The sequence below is a fragment of the Ranitomeya imitator genome, chromosome 3, assembly GCF_032444005.1.
Source record: "Ranitomeya imitator isolate aRanImi1 chromosome 3, aRanImi1.pri, whole genome shotgun sequence".
In the NCBI taxonomy this organism is placed as follows: domain Eukaryota; kingdom Metazoa; phylum Chordata; class Amphibia; order Anura; family Dendrobatidae; genus Ranitomeya; species Ranitomeya imitator.
This window is the reverse complement of record NC_091284.1, coordinates 219,476,286-219,485,850: the sequence shown is the minus strand read 5'-3', so window position 1 is coordinate 219,485,850 and position 9,565 is coordinate 219,476,286.

Genomic DNA, 9,565 nt, shown 5'->3' with positions numbered 1-9,565 from the left:
AGCGATAGCCTACACCTGCCGTGATACAAGCAGTCGGGTATGTAAAAAATGTTACTTTACCCCTACCCTACCTTTCCTGCCCTCCATTCCATCACATATCACATAATGATTGTGAGATTTACCTTGTTTTTTGTCTTGCTGTTATTTATTTTCATTTTTGTTATTAATTTATCTTTATATACTTATTATTATTTTGTCATACATTTGTAACGCAGTTTACTGAAGAAGGTCTAATGTTTGACCGAAAAGTTTAAACTGGACTGCAATCCAAGTAATAAACACTAGGGTTGAGCAAAATGGATCGTTCATTTTCATAAGTCGCCGACTTTTGGCAAAGTCGGGTTTCATGAAACCCGACCAGGTCCCTGTGTGGGGTCGGCCATGCGGTACGCGACTTTTGTGCCAAAGTCGCGCTTCAATGACGCGAAAAGCGCAATTTCTCAGCCAATAAAGGTGGACGCAGAGTGTGGGCAGCGTGATGACGTAGGTCTCAGTCCCCACCATCTTAGAGAAGGGCATTGCAGTGATTGGCTTGCTTTCTGCGGCATCACAGGGGCTATAAAGGGGCGTACACGCCGACCGCCATCTTACTGCTGCTGATCTGAGTATAGGGAGAGGTTGCTGCCGCTTCGTCAGAAGCAGGGATAGCATTAGGCAGGGTACATTAACCCCCAAACCGCTTGTTCTGTAGCGATTTCCACTGTCCAACACCACTTTTTGTTTGCAGGGACAGTGGAGGCTAAATTTTTTTTTCCTCAGCGCTGTAGCTCATTGGGCTGCCCTATAAGGCTCCCTGATAGCTGCATTGCTGTTTGTACACCGCTGTGCAAACCAACTGCTTTTTTCAAAGCACAAATCCTGTTGCTCCTTCCTTTCTGCACAGCTATCTTGTTTGTTTGTCCACACTTTTGACTTTTTTGTGCAGCAGTCCACTCCTTGTTATTGCTGCCTGCCATACTTTGCTGAGATAACTGCAGGGAGATAGTAATTGTAGTACAGTCCTTTTTTTTTTTTTCGTTATATCTCTTCAAGCCACTTTCTGCCACAGAAAATATACTCTAATACAGTGGCCCAGATTTATTCACTAGTCTACCTGAAGAAAAAAAAAATAAAGGGTGGAGATTAAAATTGACAAATCTGCATCAGTGGCAGTCCTGTGTGTGGCATCTGTGTCTCATTTTCTGGCACAGAAAACATACAGTCTAACAGTGGGCCTGATTTCTTGCCAATTCTCCCATAAATAAAAAAAAATAGTGGGAGATTAAGATTGGCATTTCTGCTTCGGTGCCAGTCCTGTATGTGCCACCTGTCTCTAATTTTGTGACAAATTAAACCTAGTGTGCAACACTGGGCCAGATTCTTTTAAATTCTCCCGGAAAAAATAAATAGTGGGAGATTAAGATTGGCATTTCTGCATCGGTGCCAGTCCTGTGTGTGCCACCTGTCTCTAATTTTGTGCCACATTAAACCTAGTGTGTAACACTGGGCCAGATTTCTTTTAAATTCTCCCTGAAAAAAATAGTGGGAGATTAAGATTGGCATTTCTGCTTCGGTGCCAGTCCTGTGTGTGCTACCTGTCTCTAATTTTGTGCCACATTAAACCTAGTGTGTAACACTGGGCCAGATTTCTTTTAAATTCTCCTGGAAAAAAAAATAGTGGGAGATTAAGATTGGCATTTCTGCCTCAGTGCCAGTCCAGTGTGTGCCATCTATCTTTAATTTTGTGCAACATTAAACCTAGTGTGTAACACTGTGCCAGATTACTTTTAAATTCTCCCGGAAAAAAAAATAGTGGGAGATTAAGATTGGCATTTCTGCTTCGATGCCAGTCCTGAGTGTGCCACCTGTCTCTAATTTTGTGCCACAGAAACCCTAGTGTGCAATACTGGGCCAGATTTTTTTGAAATTCTCCCTGAAAAAATAAAAATAGTGGGAGATTAAGATTGGCATTTCTGCTTCGGTGCCAGTCCTGTGAATGCCACCTGTATCAAATTTTGTGCCACATTAAACCTAGTGTGTAACACTGGGCCAGATTTCTTTTAAATTCTCCCTGAAAAAAAAAATAGTGGGAGATTAAGATTGGCATTTTTGCTTCGGTGCCAGTCCTGTGTGTGCCACCTGTCTCTAATTTTGTGCCACAGAAACCCTAGTGTGTAATACTGGGCCAGATTTTTTTAAAATTCTCCCTGAAAAAAAAAATAGTGGGAGATTAAGATTGGCATTTCTGCTTTGGTGCCAGTCCTGTGTGTGCCACCTTTCTCAAATTTTGTGCCACATTAAACCTAGTGTGTAACACTGGGCCAGATTGCTTTTAAATTCTCCCTGAAAAAAAAAATTTGGGAGATTAAGATTGGCATTTCTGCTTCGGTGCCAGTCCTGTGTGTGCCACCTGTCTCTAATTTTGTGCCACATTAAACTTAGTGTGTAACACTGGGCCAGATTTCTTTTAAATTCTCCTGGAAAAAAAAACAAATAGTGGGAGATTAAGATTAGCATTTCTGCTTCGGTGCCAGTCCTGTGTGTGCCACCTGTCTCTAATTCTGTGCCACATTAAACCTAGTGTGTAACACTGTGCCAGATTTCTTTTAAATTCTCCCGGAAAAAAACTAATAGTGGGACATTAAGATTGGCATTTCTGCTTCGGTGCCAGTTCTGTGTGTGCCACATTAAACATAGTGTGTAACACTGGGCCAGATTTCTTTTAAATTCTCCCTGAAAAAAAAATAGTGGGAGACTAAGATTGGCATCTCTGCCTCAGTGCCAGTACAGTGTGTGCCATCTATCTTTAATTTTGTGCCACATTAAACCTAGTGTGTAACACTGTGCCAGATTACTTTTAAATTCTCCCGGAAAAAAAATAGTGGGAGATTAAGATTGGCATTTCTGCTTCGATGCCAGTCCTGAGTGTGCCACCTGTCTCTAATTTTGTGCCACAGAAACCCTAGTGTGCAATATTGGGCCAGATTTTTTTGAAATTCTCCCTGAAAAAAAAAAATAGTGGGAGATTAAGATTGGCATTTCTGCTTCGGTGCCAGTCCTGTGTGTGCCACCTGTCTCAAATTTTGTGCCACATTAAACCTAGTGTGTAACACTGGGCCAGATTTCTTTTAAATTCTCCCTGAAAAAAAAATAGTGGGAGATTAAGATTGGCATTTTTGCTTCGGTGCCAGTCCTGTGTGTGCCACCTGTCTCTAATTCTGTGCCACAGAAACCCTAGTGTGTAATAATGGGCCAGATTTTTTTAAAATTCTCCCTGAAAAAAAAAATAGTGGGAGATTAAGATTGGCATTTCTGCTTCGGTGCCAGTCCTGTGTGTGCCACCTGTCTCAAATTTTGTGCCACATTAAACCTAGTGTGTAACACTGGGCCAGATTGCTTTTAAATTCTCCCTGAAAAAAAAAATTTGGGAGATTAAGATTGGCATTTCTGCTTCGGTGCCAGTCCTGTGTGTGCCACCTGTCTCTAATTTTGTGCCACATTAAACTTAGTGCGTAACACTGGGCCAGATTTCTTTTAAATTCTCCTGGAAAAAAAAACAAATAGTGGGAGATTAAGATTGGCATTTCTGCTTCGGTGCCAGTCCTGTGTGTGCCACCTGTCTCTAATTTTGTGCCACATTAAACCTAGTGTGTAACACTGTGCCAGATTTCTTTTAAATTCTCCCTGAAAAAAAAAACAGTGGGAGATTAAGATTGGCATTTTTGCTTCGGTGCCAGTCCTGTGTGTGCCACCTGTCTCTAATTCTGTGCCACAAAAACCCTAGTGTGTAATACTGGGCCAGATTTTTTTAAAATTCTCCCTGAAAAAAAAAATAGTGGGAGATTAAGATTGGCATTTCTGCTTCGGTGCCAGTCCTGTGTGTGCCACCTTTCTCAAATTTTGTGCCACATTAAACCTAGTGTGTAACACTGGGCCAGATTGCTTTTAAATTCTCCCTGAAAAAAAAAATTTGGGAGATTAAGATTGGCATTTCTGCTTCGGTGCCAGTCCTGTGTGTGCCACCTGTCTCTAATTTTGTGCCAAATTAAACCTAGTGTGTAACACTGTGCCAGATTTCTTTTAAATTCTCCCGGAAAAAAACAAATAGTTCGACATTAAGATTGGCATTTCTGCTTCGGTGCCAGTCCTGTGTGTGCTACCTGTCTCTAATTTTGTGCCACATTAAACCTAGTGTGTAACACTGTGCCAGATTTCTTTTAAATTCTCCCGGAAAAAAACAAATAGTGGGACATTAAGATTGGCATGTCTGCTTCGGTGCCAGTCCTGTGTGTGCTACCTGCTTCTAATTTTGTGCCACATTAAACCTAGTGTGTAACACTGGGCCAGATTTCTTTTAAATTCTCCCTGAAAAAAAAATAGTGGGAGACTAAGATTGGCATCTCTGCCTCAGTGCCAGTCCAGTGTGTGCCATCTATCTTTAATTTTGTGCCACATTAAACCTAGTGTGTAACACTGTGCCAGATTACTTTTAAATTCTCCCGGAAAAAAAAATAGTGGGAGATTAAGATTGGCATTTCTGCTTCGATGCCAGTCCTGAGTGTGCCACCTGTCTCTAATTCTGTGCCACAGAAACCCTAGTGTGTAATACTGGGTCAGATTTTTTTAAAATTCTCCCTGAAAAAAAAAATAGTGGGAGATTAAGATTGGCATTTCTGCTTCGGTGCCAGTCCTGTGTGTGCCACCTGTCTCAAATTTTGTGCCACATTAAACCTAGTGTGTAACACTGGGCCAGATTGCTTTTAAATTCTCCCTGAAAAAAAAAAATTTGGGAGATTAAGATTGGCATTTCTGCTTCGGTGCCAGTCCTGTGTGTGCCACCTGTCTCTAATTTTGTGCCACATTAAACCTAGTGTGTAACACTGGGCCAGATTACTTTTAAATTCTCCCTGAAAAAAAAAATAGTGGGAGATTAAGATTGGCATTTTTGCTTCGGTGCCAGTCCTGTGTGTGCCACCTGTCTCTAATTTTGTGCCACAGAAACCCTAGTGTGTAATACTGGGCCAGATTTTTTTTAAATTCTCCCTGAAAAAAAAAATAGTGGGAGATTAAGATTGGCATTTCTGCTTTGGTGCCAGTCCTGTGTGTGCCACCTTTCTCAAATTTTGTGCCACATTAAACCTAGTGTGTAACACTGGGCCAGATTGCTTTTAAATTCTCCCTAAAAAAAAAAAATTTGGGAGATTAAGCTTGGCATTTCTGCTTCGGTGCCAGTCCTGTGTGTGCCACCTGTCTCTAATTTTGTGCCACATTCAACTTAGTGTGTAACACTGGGCCAGATTTCTTTTAATTTCTCCTGGAAAAAAACAAATAGTGGGAGATTAAGATTAGCATTTCTGCTTCGGTGCCAGTCCTGTGTGTGCCACCTGTCTCTAATTTTGTGCCACATGAAACCTAGTGTGTAACACTGTGCCAGATTTCTTTTAAATTCTCCCGGAAAAAAACTAATAGTGGGACATTAAGATTGGCATTTCTGCTTCGGTGCCAGTCCTGTGTGTGCTACCTGTCTCTAATTGTGTGCCACAGTAAACCTAGTGTGTAACACTGGGCCAGATTTCTTTTAAATTCTCCCAGAAAAAAAAATAGTGGGAGACTAAGATTGGCATTTCTGCCTCAGTGCCAGTCCAGTGTGTGCCATCTATCTTTAATTTTGTGCCACATTAAACCTAGTGTGTAACACTGTGCCAGATTACTTTTAAATTCTCCCGGAAAAAAAAATAGTGGGAGATTAACATTGGCATTTTTGCTTCGATGCCAGTCCTGAGTGTGCCACCTGTCTCTAATTTTGTGCCACAGAAACCCTAGTGTGCAATACTGGGCCAGATTTTTTTGAAATTCTCCCTGAAAAAAAAAAAATAGTGGGAGATTAAGATTGGCATTTCTGCTTCGGTGCCAGTCCTGTGTGTGCCACCTGTCTCAAATTTTGTGCAACATTAAATCTAGTGTGTAACACTGGGCCAGATTTCTTTTAAATTCTCCCTGAAAAAAAAAATAGTGGGAGATTAAGATTGGCATTTTTGCTTCGGTGCCAGTCCTGTGTGTGCCACCTGTCTCTAATTCTGTGCCACAGAAACCCTAGTGTGTAATACTGGGCCAGATTTTTTTTAAATTCTCCCTGAGAAAAAAAATAGTGGGAGATTAAGATTGGCATTTCTGCCTCAGTGCCAGTCCAGTGTGTGCCATCTATCTTTAATTTTGTGCCACATTAAACCTAGTGTGTAACACTGTGCCAGATTACTTTTAAATTCTCACGGAAAAAAAAAATAGTGGGAGATTAAGATTGGCATTTCTGCTTCGGTGCCAGTCCTGTGTGTGTTAGGAGTCGAGTTTCCTCTGCTGCACAGGGTGAATCTCGATCCGTGTCTGCTGCGGTCTCCCATTCAGTATCGGCCGCGGAGGGCTCTGCTCAGCGGAGACGTCGCTCCCAGCGTCTCGCTGGGGCTGATTCGGTGCATATGGTCACTACTGCCTTTTCTGGCTTTCCTATGGTACCCTGCACTGATCTGCGGCGAGCGAGCCTCTCTGGGACTAAAGTCCTTGTTTACTCACACTGAGCATGCCCAGGGCAGGGTCTCCCATTGGAGGTCGAGGGCCACATGTTCGGTCACATGCTCAGGTGCTGCAGTACATTCCATTGGTCCTTCTGGAGGGTCCTGAAAGGGCAAAACATGCTCAGGTACTGCAGCACTTTCCATTGGTCCTTCTGGAAGGTCCTGAAAAGGCAAAAACTTCAGTAGCAGCTTCCTGTGCTGCAACTATATAAACTGCGCATGACCGCACGGCCATGCGCTAGTATTGTCTTATGTTATGTGCTTTGCGCCAGTGTGGTCACATGTATGTGTGTTCAGGGACCCGGCTGAAATAAGCCCCTAGAATGCTGGCTCCTCCGGCGAGGAGATTGAGTCTGAGTGTATTCAGGGACCTGGCTGAAATAAGCCCCTAGAATGCTGGCTCCTCCGGCGAGGAGTTTTGTGTGTTTGTGTGACCACTGACTGCTCTCTGTTTGGGCAGTTAGCCTGTGCCTCTGTGGAGTCTAACAGGGCACAGTGCTTTCCTTTCACGGCTACTCAGTGAATTAACTGAGTTAGTCTATACCGCCATATAGCTCCGCCGTTTGCTAGCAGCAGGTACTCCTGCACGGTGGACCCCGGGCTGCGAACGCACCAATATCAATAAACATCTCTATTTACTCGGTGCGTTCCGCTAGCCCTAACAGTGTGTGCCACCTGTCTCTAATTTTGTGCCACAGAAACCCTAGTGTGCAATACTGGGCCAGATTTTTTTGAAATTCTCCCTGAAAAAATAAAAATAGTGGGAGATTGAGAAATGGCGCTTTTCGCCATTCACTAAACTCCTAATTCTAGGAATTGAGGACCTGCGAATGACGTCACGGCTTCTGATTGGTCGCGTGGCGGTCACATGGGCGGCACGCGACCAATCAGATGCCGGGACGTCATTCGCAGGTCCTAAACGCGCGCATTTTAAACGAAGCCTGCCGGTTACCAGCGTGATGTCCAGGGGCCGCCGGACAGGTGAATATATCAATATTTTTTATTTTAATTCTTTATTTTACACATTAATATGGATCCCAGGGCCTGAAGGAGAGTTTCCTCTCCTTCAGACCCTGGGAACCATCAGGATACCTTCCAATACTTGGTGTCCCATTGACTTGTATTGGTATCGGATATCGGTATCGGCAATATCTGATATTTTTCGGGTATCGGCCGATACTATCCGATACCGATACTTTCAAGTATCGGACGGTATCGCTCAACGCTAGTCATATGGGATTCGTTTCACCATATAGGTCCGCGTGAAACTACATTATAGGACCTAGTCTACATCTAGCGATAGCCTACACCTGCCGTGATACAAGCAGTCGGGTATGTAAAAAATGTTACTTTACCCCTACCCTACCTTTCCTGCCCTCCATTCCATCACATATCACATAATGATTGTGAGATTTACCTTGTTTTTTGTCTTGCTGTTATTTATTTTCATTTTTGTTATTAATTTATCTTTATATACTTATTATTATTTTGTCATACATTTGTAACGCAGTTTACTGAAGAAGGTCTAATGTTTGACCGAAAAGTTTAAACTGGACTGCAATCCAAGTAATAAACACTAGGGTTGAGCAAAATGGATCGTTCATTTTCATAAGTCGCCGACTTTTGGCAAAGTCGGGTTTCATGAAACCCGACCAGGTCCCTGTGTGGGGTCGGCCATGCGGTACGCGACTTTTGTGCCAAAGTCGCGCTTCAATGACGCGAAAAGCGCAATTTCTCAGCCAATAAAGGTGGACGCAGAGTGTGGGCAGCGTGATGACGTAGGTCTCAGTCCCCACCATCTTAGAGAAGGGCATTGCAGTGATTGGCTTGCTTTCTGCGGCATCACAGGGGCTATAAAGGGGCGTACACGCCGACCGCCATCTTACTGCTGCTGATCTGAGTATAGGGAGAGGTTGCTGCAGCTTCGTCAGAAGCAGGGATAGCATTAGGCAGGGTACATTAACCCCCAAACCGCTTGTTCTGTAGCGATTTCCACTGTCCAACACCACTTTTTGTTTGCAGGGACAGTGGAGGCTAAATTTTTTTTTCCTCAGCGCTGTAGCTCATTGGGCTGCCCTATAAGGCTCCCTGATAGCTGCATTGCTGTTTGTACACCGCTGTGCAAACCAACTGCTTTTTTCAAAGCACAAATCCTGTTGCTCCTTCCTTTCTGCACAGCTATCTTGTTTGTTTGTCCACACTTTTGACTTTTTTGTGCAGCAGTCCACTCTTTGTTATTGCTGCCTGCCATACTTTGCTGAGATTACTGCAGGGAGATAGTAATTGTAGTACAGTCCTTTTTTTTTTTTTCGTTATATCTCTTCAAGCCACTTTCTGCCACAGAAAATATACTCTAATACAGTGGCCCAGATTTATTCACTAGTCTACCTGAAGAAAAAAAAAATAAAGGGTGCAGATTAAAATTGACAAATCTGCATCAGTGGCAGTCCTGTGTGTGGCATCTGTGTCTCATTTTCTGGCACAGAAAACATACAGTCTAACAGTGGGCCTGATTTCTTGCCAATTCTCCCATAAATAAAAAAAAATAGTGGGAGATTAAGATTGGCATTTCTGCTTCGGTGCCAGTCCTGTATGTGCCACCTGTCTCTAATTTTGTGCCAAATTAAACCTAGTGTGTAACACTGGGCCAGATTCTTTTAAATTCTCCTGGAAAAAATAAATAGTGGGAGATTAAGATTGGCATTTGTGCATCGGTGCCAGTCCTGTGTGTGCCACCTGTCTCTAATTTTGTGCCACATTAAACCTAGTGTGTAACACTGGGCCAGATTTCTTTTAAATTCTCCCTGAAAAAAAAAAATAGTGGGAGATTAAGATTGGCATTTCTGCTTCGGTGCCAGTCCTGTGTGTGCTACCTGTCTCTAATTTTGTGCCACATTAAACCTAGTGTGTAACACTGGGCCAGATTTCTTTTAAATTCTCCCTGAAAAACAAATAGTGGGAGATTAAGATTGGCATTTCTGCTTCGGTGCCAGTCCTGTGTGTGCCACCTGTCTCTA